Source organism: Lycium ferocissimum, chromosome 5 (genome assembly GCF_029784015.1).
Source record: "Lycium ferocissimum isolate CSIRO_LF1 chromosome 5, AGI_CSIRO_Lferr_CH_V1, whole genome shotgun sequence".
NCBI classification, from domain to species: Eukaryota; Viridiplantae; Streptophyta; class Magnoliopsida; order Solanales; family Solanaceae; genus Lycium; species Lycium ferocissimum.
The window spans coordinates 46,376,447-46,383,494 of NC_081346.1; positions in this window are offsets into that span (position 1 = coordinate 46,376,447).

The window sequence follows — 7,048 nt, forward strand, 5'->3', positions numbered from 1 at the left end:
CACTAATGCTTATATTACGCGCGTAAATATACATATATATATATATATATATATATATATATATATATATATATATATATATATATAGGTGCTTGTGTGCATATGATTTTAAAATGTAGAAGTTCTCTCTCTTATTCCATGTTACCTTTCGTATCTGCCTTATGTTGTTATTCATACCTTACATACTCAGTATATTGTTCGTACTGACGTCCCTTTGCATGGGGGCGCTGCATTTCATGCCACACAGGTGTATACAGACGAGTAGAAGACATTAGCTATAGGATATTCCCAGGCTATCAGTTGGATTGGTGAGCTCCATCTCGTTCGAGTGTTGCGTTTAGTCGAGTACTTATGGTATGGTATCTCGTGTATGTTAGAGACTTTTGCGAGACGGTGTCCTGTGGATAGTGCGTCGAGATATCGGCTTCGATTGTGTAAAGCGACCATATAGGTCGATGTGTTTTTATGCTTTATTTTTAAAGATTTTATTATGACTACTGGTTTTCTTTGAATTAACGATGAGGGAGAAGTGTCACACCCTTAATCCGATAGAGTGTGATGGGTACCCGACCCTTACCTAGGGCCGAGCGAACCCGCTGACTCTCGTGACACTCATAATCACACTGGGCCCTTAAATCATAACATAATTACATATTGAAAGTTTTTCGGAAAACAAACATGCTTTTCATCTTTTCATATCAAATAGAGTCTGTAATCGTAGGAAATCTGTAATATAATGCATAACAATACATCGGCTTATAGAGCCGCTTACAAACTGACATACTATATACTTGACTCTGTCTGCAAAGTCTCTACATAACCCAAGATACCATGAACCACATATACTCTGACTCGGCAGCCTCGAGGAAATGGAGCTCGCTAATCCTTACTGAACACCTTCTACTAATATCCTCGGCTCATCCGTAAGTACCACGCGCGCATGAAACGCGGCCCCCGAAGAAAGGGGTCGTACGGGAATATGTACCGAGCATGTAAAGTAGGAAATACAATAAACAGAATCATACCGACATACGGAGTATAGAAAATCGACAAGAACAGAAAAAAGCGTAAGGCTTGCCTCTGAAACATAACTCATGTACATATGCATATATATATATATATAGCCTGTCCCGGCCCTCTAAAGAAGGACTCGGTAAGTAAAATCATGTCATCATGTCATCATATATATATATACATAGCGTGTCCCGGCCCTCTAGTGAGGGACTCGGTGAATAGAATCATCATATGCCATCCTAGCCGCCATCCCCATATCATCACATCATCATATACATATATATATAGCGTGTCCCGGCCCTCTAGTGAGGGACTCGGTGAATAATGCAGTGGAATGTGCACGAATGCGTGTCCTGGCCCGGGACTCAGTGAAAGACATATTGAGCTTTGCACGAGCAGAGTAGTGAGAAATCATATGCACATAAATCATCTTTAAGACTCGATAGATAAGTAAATAGTCAACGCTCGAGAGTTAAAACGGAAGTCATGTTAAGTTCTTTAAAAAACAAGTCGTTAGGACTATTTAACGGAAAATCTCGGGGACCACGGATATGTATCAACCAATCCGGGCCCGCCCATGAAAGTTAAAATCATTATACGTTACAAAACTTTCTATGAACGTTTCAAAGCAATCCGGTTCTATCTATGAAAGTTAGGGACATATTTAGACATAAGATCCTTTAGGAACAAAACCGTTTACACAACATTCTAAATCCAATCATACCAAATACATAAAGACCATAGCTTGACCATATTAAGGATGCTAACATCAATAAGCAAATATGAATTTGCTTATTGTAGGACATGCCAAAAGAAAGAAAGGTGAACTTTACATACCTCGTCCGCTTCCTACGCTAATCTGAACTTATGTCTCGGCTTCTCAAAATTTACAACAACGTCATTAGACATCGAACATTAGTCATAAGCACTGAAGGATTCAATTCCAAGCCATCATCTTATCTACAGAAATTTGGGCAGCATCTCCCCTATAAATTCAACATCCCCGAGAATTCAACTCGGCTAAATCTTCAACAACAATACCAACAACCATATAAACGACATCAATAATTGATTTCAAATGCATTCTAACATTAATAACTCCTTTCTACATAATTCGACGACATTCAATTACATTCAACTCAACTACATACTTTCAAGCTAACATCAACGCTCGCAAGTTTAAGTACTAATCCAAGATCATTTAAACAAGATTCAAGAACGATCCAACAATCCGCACAATATTCAAAGAAATCCAAACAATATACTACTTCACCCGAAATCCTCTAAGTTCAAGAAAATAATCAACAACACATTTCTTCCTTTCAAATTCATCAACTATACCAACAATTCACACATTGACAACATTATCTTCCATAAATCCATGAAACTATATTTGATTCACATTGGCTTCCAAAATCAACCCACACACGACTTTAACTTCAACTTAATTCATTAGTTCTTCACTTTGTTCATCATATATCCACAACAACACCAACCAAAAGCTAAACAAAATTAGTCCTTCACTTTCTACACAACACAACACACACGGCCAAACCCAACATACACGGCCAAACATCAACACCACAATTTCATGATTTTCATTCGTTTCCACACTCCACAACATACACAAACCATGCATAACATATGAAAATAAGGATTAAATCTCACCTTCTTCACCTAGTTCCTTCCTCGGCTAGAATTGATGAATTGCAACAACGAACGATTTTCTTGTTCCAACAACTACTCCACGTTAACGAGGGTCTTCCAATTAGTAGAAAAGCTAGAAGAAAAGAATTGCTTTTGATCAATCCTCATGGACCATATTCGGCCATAGCCTTGGCCGAAAGTCCCCTTCTTCATTTCTCCAAGTTTCTTGAATTTTCTCAAGTGTGGAAGATGATTAATTAGTCACCTTATACTACTTACACTACAAGGAACTTGGCCTTTAACGACCACTTCTTAATGAAGGGACATAAATCCAGTCGTTATAAGTGTATTTATAGCGACCAATTTCTTTTCCGGACGTTAAAGCTAGTTTTTAGTCCAACATTAACGAGAGGATAATATTTGATTGTTAAAAAGTACCATATCCGATCATTAAAACTAATTTATTTAGTGAAAAAAGAGCGCCACTTTTTTCCCACTCTTTTACCAACCCATTTACCGGCCCAAAACCCACTATCCTCCCTCCCCCAAAAGAAACCCTTAACCTCCTCCTTATTTTTATCAAGATACAACTTATGCAGACTTATCAAGTTCCATGAAAATCGCTCGTCATCTACGACAAATATGTCTTCACCTGCAATTGTCAAAAAAATTAAGGATCTTACAGTTTCCTTCTCTTTCTCATCAGGGTAAGTTTCTTCCAAAATCTCTAAACCTACGGATGTGTGAAAAACAAACACATTTTATTGAATTATATTTGTGATTAATTAATTGACAATTAAAGATGTCTTGCTTGGGAAATTGACTCATATCAATTGAACTAGTACAATTTGTCATTTGGAACTGAAGATTTACAAACATATTGTTCATCGTGTCCTAAGATCAGTAATGGTGTGAAAAACTGTGTTACACAATGACCTTTTATTTTAGCTAATGATGTAGCTTTTATTTTTTTTAATATGAAAATGGGACACTCTCTGTTCTTCATTATGATAATTTGGATACTTTCTGTTTTTTATTATGAAAATGAGATACTTTCTGTTCCATCAATTTAGATAAGAATCGAATTTTCTTATCATTTATTATGTAATTTAGGGCCTATAAAGTGGTGATATGGCTATGTAAGTTTCCAATTTTGTTTTCAATTTTTTGAGTGTTAGTTGAATACCGTAGTTTCATTTTGTATTTGGAAATTTTGATTTTCTGAAGCTGAAAATCCATGATATTGTGGGGGTGTATTCTCTACTTCATTTATGTTTAAAGTGATAAGAATAAAGTTCGGTTCTTGTTTTCAAAGTGTTGAGATTTGGGGTTGTGTATGCAAAAGCTTTTGTCCTGTGCAGAAGTGCTAGCACAAAGTTGTTATTGTGCGGATAAATTGAGGTATTATTTATCCCAACAATTAGGACACTTGTACAAGTAGGCATATATTGTTTATGCTAATGCCATATAGGTAAATCAAAAGTTGCAGGTCACAGCTCAATAGGTTGACCTCGGGAGGTTTCTATACAGTTGTTTTGGGGCGAAAATGATGAACAGATTACAGTAGCAACTATAAGGTATCTTATTCTATATTTACACTGATTTATTTTTATGACAAGGGAACCCGCGTGCTACCGCTACCCTTCGGGTGCGCACAGGGTAAACCCCGCTTCTGTGCAATAGCCCACAAATCACACAGGAGAGCTTTACACTGAATTATTTACCTAGTTCTGTACTTTACATTTATTTCAATAAATTCTTTTGTAGACCTTAAACAATCTAACCAAAAAATATACATTTCTCCTAGAAACATAGCATGTGGCATGACTTGCAACAAAAAAGGTAGATGAGGTCCTCTTGTTGCTACATGGTTCCAATATCACAAACTTGGAATGTGGCATATCTCAATGAATGTTCTCGAAAAGCTATGAACCTCTTGTCTCTGGTACATCTTGGAATTTCTTTTGGCATAATCTTGTTTCATTGGTAATTTTTGTTTTTTAATGTTTTTTATATCTTGGTAGTGGCTCTTAAGTTTCACAGTTTGCATATCTGTTGGTATCTGGTTCTTTAGTGTTTTGGTCCTTGAGAGGGTAGTAAATATTTGTTACAATTAGAATAATTGATGGTAGGTAGCCATCTGTGTCAATGGAGTTGCATTTTGGCCATGATATTGCTATTTTCTATACTTGAAAACTATTTGTTTCTTGTAGGTCCAGCTACTTAAACTAGTAATTTAAACTGTATGTGATGGAGTCTATTACTTATTTAGCTAGTGTTTGGTTAACAAGTGTTCTAATACATGTCACTTTGAAGGTTACTTTCAATTGTACTTTTCCCCAGTGTACTAGTTTGAGGATCTGGCTGCATGGAGAATTGCACAAAAGATAGATGAAGTTTCAAATTTTAGTGGCATCTTTCTATCTTTTTGAATAAAGAATGTAGCGGACAGTTCACATTCTTCTCTTTTTATTCAAACCAAATGGTTACTTGTTATGTCCCGGAGCATTATTCTTTAACAATATCTAAAACCTTCATTCATGTGTTAAGGATGTGCTAAATATATATGGAGCTGCAACTAATTACTTGTACGGTACATGTGCTCACATTTTTAGCATACATCCTTTTATGAAGACATTGGTAGTTTCTAGTTCCTACCCATCGGTTGATGACTTGAGGACACAGTCAAAAATATCACCTTAAGTATTATGATCTTAGAGGGTATTATAACAATTGACAAGCAGAATATGCTAAAGGAATAATTATGACACTTGATTGTCCGGCTTGAACGCCGAATTTGGGAAATTTTTAGCCATCTAGCAACTAGGCTGAGCGGATTGACTAGAATTGCAGTAATTGACCAAAGTGTTAATACATGTACTTTATTGGCTATTGTATTCACTTTCTTTTAGGAAACCATTTATCTACACACTCTCAACTGTCTGATAACCATCTGCTACTATGGCTATATCTTCTTATAGTATGGCTAGTCCACAAAGAAATGAGAAGTATATTGTTTTTTTTTTCTCGTTTGGAGCTGGCCCCTCTATAATTAAATAGGCCATGCTTGGGAGAATTTGACATATCTTTTTAATCGTAAGTGTGTACTTGATATTTTGGCCTGCATAAGAGAGATAGTTGGGCATTGAATTTCCTACTAGAATTCGCTAATCTCTTATGTCTGTGAATTTTGACTATAAATTTGAACTATTTATAGGTTGCTTTAAGAACTATGTAGTTCAAAAAGATATATACATTCATGATTCATTGCATTCATCATATGTTTCATTCTCTTTTTTTTCTTGTTTACCTTATCGAGTGCTTGCAAGGAATTGCCATCCTGATGAGAACAAGTGAGTATAGTCCCTGGAATTTAGAGATGTGATACTTATTTACTGTAGTCTTCTTGTTGAAAGATGGTATAAAAACATATTTGGCTTTTCTCTAGCTTTAAATTACTTCTATATTTTGTTAAGAGCTATGTCTACCTACTCAAGATCAGATGATTGAATTCTTTCGCTGATTTTGCTTCTAGTTCCTGGAAATATGAGATGTCATGCTTTCTACTTGTTATACCCCGTACTTCGTACGTTGGAATATTCTAAGTTGGTTGCGACGAGGTATGGACAAGACTTTTAATTTCCGGTTTTGTTGATTTTGTCTCAATGCATAAGTTGCATATTCATCCTTTGTTGGTATGGAGTGTTAAGGGTAAGATTGGAATAAGAGGATGAAAGTTGGAAGAATTTGGGACCTAAAAGTGAATTATGGAAAGTTGGCCATTATTTGAAAATGGCCATAAGTGGCCGGCTATGTGTGTGTGTGTGTGGGCCATAGGGCCATGTGGGTGGATTATATGTGTGTATAGGATGACTAACTTAGTCATCTTTATCACTTTGTTGCCTAGAAATTTCAAGAAAGAGGGAGAAAATTCAAGAATGGCCATTCGGCCATGTTGAAGAAAGAAAAAAAAAACCGAGAGGGAGAGAGAGGAGAGCCAAGAGATATTGGTCATGAAAAATTCTTCTCTTCTAGGTTTCCTACTAAGTTGAAGGTCCTCGTTAACATGGTATAGTTGTTGGGACGAGAAAGCCGCTCGTTGTGATGGTTCATCAAAGCTAGCCGAGGGATGAAGTGGATGAAGAAGGTGAGGGTTAATCTCTATTGTTATATGTTATGCATGATTTATGTATGTTGTAGTGTGTAGAATTGAGTGGAAGTCATGAAAAATATATGTGTATGGGGTGATGTTGTTGTGGCCGTGAATGGTGCTATATGTGGTAGGAAAATGAATTAATGTTATTTAGTATGTTGGTTGTTGTTGTTATGAATTATGTGATGAAGAAATTAATGAAATTCATGGGAATATGATGTTGAAGTTGTAGCC